This window comes from Spermophilus citellus, assembly GCF_964194105.1.
Source record: "Spermophilus citellus genome assembly, chromosome: 16".
Classification (NCBI taxonomy): Eukaryota; Metazoa; Chordata; class Mammalia; order Rodentia; family Sciuridae; genus Spermophilus; species Spermophilus citellus.
This window is the reverse complement of record NC_138196.1, coordinates 1,327,970-1,337,852: the sequence shown is the minus strand read 5'-3', so window position 1 is coordinate 1,337,852 and position 9,883 is coordinate 1,327,970. Positions and strand designations below refer to the sequence as shown.

The window sequence follows — 9,883 nt, the reverse complement described above, 5'->3', positions numbered from 1 at the left end:
AACAAATAGTCACTAGTGAACCAGCCAACTACTTGGTTTTGGCCTACAAGCTAAAGATATTGAGGGAAACAAGCCAGGGATTTTGATGGGAAGCCCACATGACAGAGCCTGCACGCACACCTTGGAGTTACTTGTGCCATTTGGCAGTGCTGCGGCTGTAGCCCTGGAGCAGGAATCGGGCTGTAGTATTCTGGTCCTGGTTTTGCCATTGTTCGATTCTATAAGCAAGTGCTCTTTATCATCTTTGTTAAAGTGTTGTACGAACACTAAATTTATCTTGTCTAAATGTCAGTGAGCTTCCGGTGGCACAGTGCACAAAATGGCATGCCATGCTGTATTAGGTCAATACATTTTTCTTATCCATTCTCTAATCATAGTGACTGTGGATAGTTCTACACTATTAACGTTCCCACCATTTCTCTTTCTTTGTTAAAAGATTGAAAGCGAAGAGTATGAGGAAGCCTTGTCTCTGGCTCACACCTACGGCCTGGATACTTATCTCGTGTATCAGAGGCAGTGGAGGAAGTCAGCAGTCAACAGTGCTTCAATTCAGAATTATTTGGTATGTTAAAATATTTTGGTAATGTGGTAAATTCATGTTCATGGAATATTCTTTTGGTTATAGGTTTTATTTTAGGGTACTTGATGTTGCTGACTTTTCTATAGGTGGTGAAGTGTTTTTTAACCTGGAAAAATTCTCATCAGGATCTGTTGCCTGTGTAACTGAATTGTGATGGTAAAGATGTTTGAACAAAGACCTGATCCTTTTCTTCACTGCATCAGCTACCTTTCTTCACTCACGGTTGTCAGGGTCCACTCAGGAACCACAGCAGAAGTTTCAATTAGAATTTTTGTAGTCAACAGAGATTAACTCTAAAGGAGTAAAGAGAATTCCATGGAATACCCTTGGGCTGAAGGAACACGCCCATGGAGGGAATGCGCTTGGAAGAGGGGCATCTTCCTCTAGGCTGGGATTTGGACAATGTTAGACAAGGATTGGTTGCAGCACACTGGATGGAAAAGTTCTCTGGGTTGTGTCGGGCTAGGGCTGGTCTCCAGTGACCCTGGTTGGCAGTTAGACCACCAGCTTTGATATCCATCTCTATTTCCAGGGTGCCAGTGAGCTAAGGTTGTGTTTCAGAAAATCCCTGATACTAGAAGCATCCTGTTTAGGATGCTCCCCCAGCAGCTGCACACAGCTTAAAGTTGGTAGATAAAGAGGAGGCCTTAACCTGGGACTGGCCAAGAAAACCCTTACTCCTGTAAGGTAGGCTCAGTCTGGGAATCTTTCTGTTCAGCTTCCTGGGAGATTCACTGGGAAAAAATTGGTTCATGGGAGTGCCACTGATACTCAGTGGACAGTTGTCATGGCGGGAGGAAAGGTAGAGAAGGAGATATCACTGTATTCCCCACCTCATCTCAGGCCTTGCTGACTGCCAAGAACCAGAACATAAGTTCTTGAAACAAGAGTTTCTTCCTTTATTGTGGCCCTTTAGTACTCCTGTTGATAAAGCTTAACATACTGTGTCAAGCAGCAAATGAAAAATGCTATCACTGCGCCTGCTTGGAGGGGAAGTTTGGAGTTGATAATAAATAGGCAACTGACATACCAAAATTACTAAATATTCCTTTTTTAACTTATATCCCACAACTGTATCTTTCCTTCTATCGGTTTCCTCACATTAAAATTGTTATGTAGCCACAGTCAGCCTTAGCGTGGGTTGCTATAACACAAGTATCATAGACGTGGGTGGTTTAAAACAAAATTCATTTATCACAGTTCTGGAGGTGAAAGTTCACAGGGAAAATGATAGTTCAGTTCTTGGTGAGGCCCTTTTCTGATTTGTTGATTAATTCCTTCTTGCTGCGTCCCTATATGGCCGAGAGCACATGAGAGAGGAAGCAAGCTCATGCCTAGTCTCTTATGTGGGCACTAATTATATTATGAGGGCCCTACTCTTATTGATCTAGTTACCTCTGAAAGACTCTTTGTAAATAATCACAGGAGGATTACTGATCCATATAGTCATATGTTCAATATCTGAATTTTCAGTAATACATTCAACTCATAGCAAGCCTGTATGTTTTGACCCTTGGCATCTTTGTAAGGAAGTAGTTGAAATCCTGATATTCTGATCTGACATTTAGAAAGGAAAACCTCTTTGCCCTTAGGAAGACCCTAGGAAATGATGGGCAAATTTAATGGTGATTGTTTTCCTTAGAAGTTTATGTACTTTGAGTTTTTAAAAATAAAAACACCATCTGAAAATGTTGGGAGATGTTGATGCTTCAACCAAACAGGATCGTTAACTGTTAATACAAGTAATATCTCAGACAAGGGAGCATGAGAGCTGATGGAAAAATGAAGACAAAGTTGCTTACCATTTTCTTTAGCAAATTAGGACACCAAGCCTACCTTATCTTTTCTTATGCCTTAGTCCAAGTGGACTCATGAATGCATGTATATCTACTTGCTTTTTTTTGAAACATAAAGAACAGTTTTGGTCACTATAAAGGAGCTAAGATGATTATGAGACAACAGAAGTAAATTTTTAATTGGGGACGTATTTAATTTTATTATCTAGATAGTTAAGAGTACAAATAATATACTGGTGACCATGGGGAGGTGCAGCAGGGGCCCAAGTGTGGCTGTGGCTATTGAGCTGATTGTCTTCCCAGAGACAAACCTTTTGCTTAAGTATACATGAGATCGAACTGTAGAAGCCTGGAGAAGGTAGCGATCATGGTACGTTCAGCAGGAGTAGAAGAAAGGCCTTGTATAGTGAAGATATTTTGTACAGGAATTTGGGAGTCCGAAAAGAGAAAGGCATTTGTAAGAGGACAAATGGTATTGGTATGAGCAACTTGCAACGGGCATGAGGACAGTGACCCAATCTAATTCACTGTCGTATCCTCATGTTCCATTCAGTGCCTGCATATACTAGGTGCCCAGTAACCATTTCATGGGTAAATGAATTCACTCCGTTTGTTGGAGATGCTATTTGAGGTAGTGAACATGAAGAAATACAGGTGGAAAAATGTGTTGATTTGGGAGGATGCTGAAACCTTGTGGTGACTCGGGCTTTTCTCTTTAGGTAGTGAAAAATTGTTGTGGATTTTTGACTGTGGGGATTGCAGAGGCAAATGGTGTAAAAGAGGACTGGAGTAGGAAGGGAGTGGTGTAGAAAACCCTGCTAGGAGCAGAGAACTCCTATAGTGTCCCAGATGTTGAATTTTGATGCCTTAGACTGATGTGTAGGCTGCAGATATGAAAATGGAGCTTTTTGTCTCTTTGAGGCTCATTAGACGCAAAAGCAGTTGGAATCACATGCTCTTTATCCAGTTGGAATCAACATTAGAGAATGAACAGTTCGTGTTTTCTTGAGCTATGGCCCAGTTGTTAAATAACTATACCACTTCACATAGAGCTTTATAATTCTAGAAGGCAGTTGTCAGGTGCTATAAGATGCCATGCATTCTTTATCCTTGTTTTATGTTTTCTATCTAGAGTAAAATAAAGAAGCGATCCTGGGTTCTCCATGAGTGTTTGGAGCGAGTGCCTGATAATGTGGATGCTGCAAAAGAACTGCTTCAGTATGGATTGAAAGGCACAGATCTGGAGGCTCTGCTAGCAATAGGGAAAGGAGCAGATGATGGCAGGTTGGTTACAGTAAAATCTGAATTCAAAACAAAAGTGACTTGGTGAAAACTTCTAAGCTGAGACCCTGGGCCAGGTAAACTTGAAATTCCTCTATATCCAGGCAGTTGTCTTTGATCAGCGCTTTCTTACATTAGGTTATGGCTTTTGTTCCTATGTTAAGTGTTAGCATGTAATGGCTTGATTTGAGGAAATAGCCATTCTAGAAACATCTATTGAATGCTGGCCCTTGCTAGGCTGGGGCTTTTGGCACAAACCTAAGTTGGCTTCCTTGTTAGTTGACCAATCTTTGGAGTCTTGACTTCTCTTTCCTTACCTGTAGGGTCATACCTCCTTTACAGAATTACTTTCAGTGATTAAATTATATATCTTGTGAAAGCACCTCTTGAACTTTGAAGCATCATTCAAATGTCAGTAATAATAGTAATAGTTACTTGACAGGGGTCATTGCTCATCAGACATTTGGGACTTCTTTGGAGGAGATATAAATGATAATATATCTGAAAAGTGAATAATTTAAATGATAACATTTGCTAATTATTTTAAGATCATAAATGGAAGTGAGTCAAATTATAAACTCTAGGCAGCATTTTCTAATGGGCTGTTTTTCATTAGGTGAATATAATACTACATGTTTTCCTAAACAGTTTTCATTTTCTTGAACTTAGCATTTCTGTGCATATTAATTATTATTTTTCTATTTTATGGATATAATGAGTGGATCACCTGGATTACAATGGCAAAAATTAAAAAAAAATTGTTTCTTTTTCTGTGGAAGTTAATAATTCAGCTAAAATAGGAATAAACAGCTTTTAAGTTTAAAAAAACTGAAAAAGGATTCAAGTTTTGTTTTTTTTTTTTTTTTTTTTTTTTTTTTTTTATCTTGCAGATTTACATTACCTGGTGAAGTAGACATTGACAGTATCTCCTATGAGGATCTTTCACCACTGGATGAACAGCCTGCCAAGAATAAAAAGGAAAAAGAGCTCAAGAAGAGACGAGAACTACTTAAATTAGTGAACTTCTCAAAGTAATGATTCATTACTATTCATTCGGTAACCTCTTTAAAATAACGAATGATTTCAGTATATATTTTTTACTTGTGATAATTATTGCAGCAACTTAAATGTTCTAATATTGTTTTACCCTTATGCTTTATTTAGTAAACTGTTCCAAGAGCTTTGGGTTCAGTGGAATATTATTCATTTTTGTTCTATTTTAACTCCTAGAGAAATGTACTTCTATGTAAATATAAATGGCCTAATATAGTTATTCAACACAGGTTGACGCTGGAACAAAAAGAACTTTGCCGTTGTAGACTGAAATTATTAACTTACTTGGATCGACTTGCAACATATGAGGTAAGGAATAATTTCAGTCCAATTATGTGAATTTGATCGGTCACTGATATTCTTGTCTTAAAACTGTTTATATGGGAAAAATTTCTTACAGAAGCAAGTTCTCTCATAACTTGTTTTGGTAAAAATTCAAGATCATGAAAGGCCAGAAGTTATTTTGTTAGGTTAGGGAATAAAAAAGGTATAGCCATTTCAATGCCTCTAAGTCTTGTAGATTTACGGTTCTTTTTCTTATATTTTGTTAATGACACTTAGCTGTTTTCAGTACCAATTTTCAGTTTTTACTGAGTTTAAATAATCTTAAGATGAGTATGATTTGTTGGGTCAAATTTAGTTGGTTGATCCTAATTAGGGCCACACTTGAACTTAAAAATAGTATGTTTTGTATTCAAGTCTTCAGAGATGTAAGTACAGATGGCCCCATGTTGGGGATTTCAGTAGTACTCTGAACTATTAGAACAATTCATAAACTCTTAAAGGTAAAAGTGGAAATTGGCCACATTTCCGTAACTAGATTAGATTGCTTTATTAAATGACCTTCATAGTTGAAGTTATTCAGGTTTTAAACTGTATTTCCAACTATCGAAGTTTGGCTTCACATGGAAGTTATTTCTTTAGTCTGTGACTTGCCTCCCTACTGTGTAGGCATATCAGTCATGACACTGGCACAGTAGTAGGTGCTCAGTGTCATGTCTGCTAATATGGTGCCCATCCCAAGAATAACGGAAGCCTTTTGTACTTGTGACTGTGTATAAATGGACCCAGAAGCACTTGATTCCCCCACCTTGCTAATGTAGTTAAAATGCTTTTTAAACAGGACACTTAAGAGGGCTAATTTTGTGGATATTACAAAACATTGGTAATGAATATACCACTTAATGCAAACAAGTTATGAAGAATTCCCGAAAATTTTATATATAAGTACAATTAGTTTTACTGGCAGATGGTCATACTGCCCTAAAACATTGTTTTACAACGTTTGAGTTCTGGAATATTTTGAGGTAATGTATTATAAGCACATTCCATACTATAGAAATCCAAGCATGTACTTTATTCATGAAACTAAGGCTAAGTATATAAATCTTTAAAAAAATATGTAAAATGTTTAGCTGCATACTGTAGTGCATGCGTACTTGTAATACAAGTGACTCAGTAGGCTGAGGCAGGGGGATCATAAGTTCCAAAGCCAGACTTAGCAACTTGGAAAGATCCTGTTAGGGGGGGAAAAATGCCAGGGGTGTGACTCAGTGGGTAAGTCCCTGGGTTCAATCCCAGGTTATCCCCTTGCTACCCCCAAAAATGTTCAGAGCTTGATGATCCAGTTAATTTTCTTTCATCATCATCATCATCATCACCACCATTTGTGGTGCTTGGGATTGAACCCTGAGCTTCACACCTGCTAGGCAAGTGCTCTACCGTTCAGCTACACTCCCAGGCCTCTTTTGTTACTCTTTGGTTTTTGAATGGCTATTTCCCATGTGACAGTCCATTTAAAGTATATAAGTCCCCCCCCCCTTTTTTTTGAAAACCTAAGCTTTTGGAATGTAGATGACTTGGAATGAATTAAAATCTTCAGGTATAATGATTAACCTGTTAGTATAAGAGATAGGCATTGCATTTTCATCATAGGACATGCTTTTTACAAATGATGATAAATGGATAAAAATAAATTCATTTAAATTTTACCTGTGTGCTTACTGTATGCCAGATTTTATTGGGCTGTTTCTGGAGGTGGAGAGATGAATAAAGAACAGTTTTCTTTTATAGGCATTAAGTGATGATAAAGTTAGGAAAAATTGATGAGGAAGCACAGCAGGAAGACCCAGTGGGCAAAGAGAAGACCTCAAGAAATACCAGCACGTTTGTTGAGGACTGTCAGCTGTTGTCTCATGTACTTATTCAAGATTGTTTATCAACAGTTTTTTGAGGCAGTTTGTACTATCCTCTGAATTTTATAGAAGCTTAGAGAAGGTTATCAGTTTGTCTAAATAACTAGGAAGCAAGAACTTCTCTGTTGAGCAGGCTCTGCTAATAATCAGTGTTAGATAAAGGCCTGTTGGCATGGAAGAAGGTGACATGCTCTTGAGAACATTTGATAGTCAGCGTAGGATGTGGGGATTGAGGTGGCACAGAACAAAGGTGGGAAACATGGTTAGAATTGTTTACTTATCCTATTTAAGGAATCGAGTTTTTCTTAGAGGTTCAGTGGGGAAGTGGAGACTGGACGTGGGCAGCTCTTTCAAGAAGTGTTATTGAGAAAAAGGCTGGGCCAGAGAAAATGGTGAAGGAGGTGGTGGCTAGGTATGTGTAAGGGTCGTTTTTTTTTTTTTTTTTAAAGAGAATTTTTTAATATTTATTTTTTAGTTTTCGGCGGACACAACATCTTTGTATGTGGTGCTGAGGATCGAACCCGGGCTGCATGCATGCCAGGCGAGCGCGCTACCGCTTGAGCCACATCCCCAGCCCCAATAAGGGTCGTTTTTGTAGTAGAAGGAAGTAGTAGTATTGGTTGCATGCTAACGGGAATGCACAGTGGAAGAGTGAAAGGGAATTTATTCAGTGGAAGAAAAAGGAATACTTAGTTAATAGTGGAAGAGGAGGAGAATGGGATTCTGAGCATCAGTGGCGTTTGGAGACTGTTTTAGGTATGAAAATTCCTTTCTGCTGTAACGGAAGGAAGGAAAATTCTATTGGTATAGATGCAGGCAGATTTGCAGCTTTGGTGGGTTGGAAAATTAGGGACCTCCCATCTAATAGTCAATTAAGAAAAGCAAGGTTGTTAGCTGAGAGTAGGGGGCTGGGGAATAGAATGTCAGTCTAGAGGATCAGAAAATGTGAAAAAGTTCCTAATAGTAGGAAACTTCTTAGGGAAATGTAAGAACACTGAGTATCTATTTGAGTATAGTTGTCTTGAGTTTTATTAGTTTACTTTTTAGCTTTTTATTAAAAACTATTTCAAACATGTCAGAGAACAGTACTAAGAAATCTGATGTCTTCATTCTCAGTTTCAGCTAGTTTGCCAATCTTGTCTTTTATTTTCCACCTTTACATTCCTGCCTTTTCTTTCACTTAAAAGCAAATCACAGAAATTCTATCATTTTATCTACAGTACAAATATCTAAATCATTAGGTCTTAAAAAAAAATAACCACAAGGCTGCTGTTACTTCTAACAAAATTAGTAGCAATTCTCTTATGATATCTACTTCATATTCAATGTTTCTATGTACCTCATAAATGCTTTTAAAAAATTAAGACGTTTTGTAAACAGTTGATACACTTCTTCGCTGAATTTCAAGCTACATGGAGGGGAAGGGAAAGTACATTGTTCAGTGAGTTAACAGTGCCTATAACGGTACCACTAGCATATAGTAGACACTCTGAGCCTATTCATTCTGAATTTACAATTTACAATCTGCATTTAACATAGGTCACTCTTAAGAACTTTAGATTGATTTAATTATTCTTACGTAGATGTGATGGGTGCTTATAATGTACAGCACTGTATAACTGTTGCTTATTCTTACCAGGTAGTTGGTTTTGGTTGTCCTACTGTAATTAAATTTTTACTATTTCATTTACTTCTGGATTTGAAAAAATTACTGCATTTACAAATATGGCCCTTTTCAAAACAAAGATGAGGATACAGATATAGCACTTTATTTAAGAGTTGACAGTTTAATTAGTTCAGGCCTTATTTATTTAGGCAGGCAGGGTTGTAAAGGTTTTTAATATTTTCTTGTCACCGTATTTAAAGGCCTATTCATTAAATTATTGTTTCCCTTCAGGAAATCCTGGGAGTGCCTCATGCATCTGGACAGAGATACGATGCTGAGTTCTTTAAGAAGTTTAGAAGCCAGAATATTGTTCTCTCAGCAAGAACTTATGCTCGGGTAATTCTTTTTTTTGGTAAATAATTGTGGCTATTAACACTTGTAAATATTGAAGTTGTGCAGTTAATGTTGATGTGTGCATATACCATTACATTTTCTGTTCTGTTGTAATATGAATGTAGAGAACATAGCTACATTTTAAAAAATTTTCTTCAGAGATTTAAAAATCATTTTTGTACCGTTAAATTGAGAAACATGATACAAGTTAGGAAAAATTCAGCAATATTTCAAAGAACTTTTTCAGAATTGCATAAAAGTTAAATTTTTGAATGTCATAGAAAATCAGTGCTTTATTTTTAAGATTCATGTTAGAAACTCACCTCTTCCCTTTTATACAGGAAAGCAATGTCCAAGCATTAGAAATTCTATTTACTTATCATGGCTCTGACCTTCTTCCTCATCGCCTTGCAATTCTCTCCAACTTTCCAGAAACAACTTCTCCACATGAATACTCTGTTTTGCTGCCTGAAGCTTGGTATGTGACTCTCTGTAAACCGAATTTTACCTTCTCTCGAACAATTTTTTGTTTCATGTTGAAAACCTTGAATTAAAAAAAATGTAATCTATTTAAACCTTTTTTTCTGGTGATAAAAGTAAATTCAACTTATTTTTAAATCTTGAAAATATAATGGAACCACTTGAACTCAATACACAATTTTAAAAGTCATGGTTTAGTGCCATGTTTGCAATATGTACTGTTTAAATTAAAAACAATTTTAGGATAACAATATCAATTTGAAATAGTTGTTTATTTTAGAAACTGAACCTGTAGTTCTAATAGTATTAGGGACCAAGGACTATCTGTATCCTGCTTTGCTCAACAACCTTGTCTCCATTTGAAACTCCCAGAGACAAGGACAAATATGAAATACCATGTTACTACCAAACTAATGTTACGTATTATAATCGGATTTTGGCATGTGACAGACTGTAAGCCTATGTAGATATTACATTCTAGTATTATCACCTCATGTTC

At 37.0% G+C, this 9,883-nt stretch overlaps 1 long non-coding RNA gene across 1 annotated transcript; it reads left to right on the top strand.

Annotated features, from left to right (window-relative positions):
* Positions 1–541: 541 nt before the first annotated feature.
* LOC308635348 lies at positions 542–9,382 on the top strand. The gene is made up of 6 exons (XR_014019176.1): positions 542–562; positions 3,509–3,660; positions 4,548–4,688; positions 4,941–5,019; positions 8,803–8,907; positions 9,246–9,382. It is a non-coding gene; the product is annotated as an uncharacterized lncRNA (long non-coding RNA).
* The last annotated feature ends 501 nt before the right edge of the window (positions 9,383–9,883 follow it).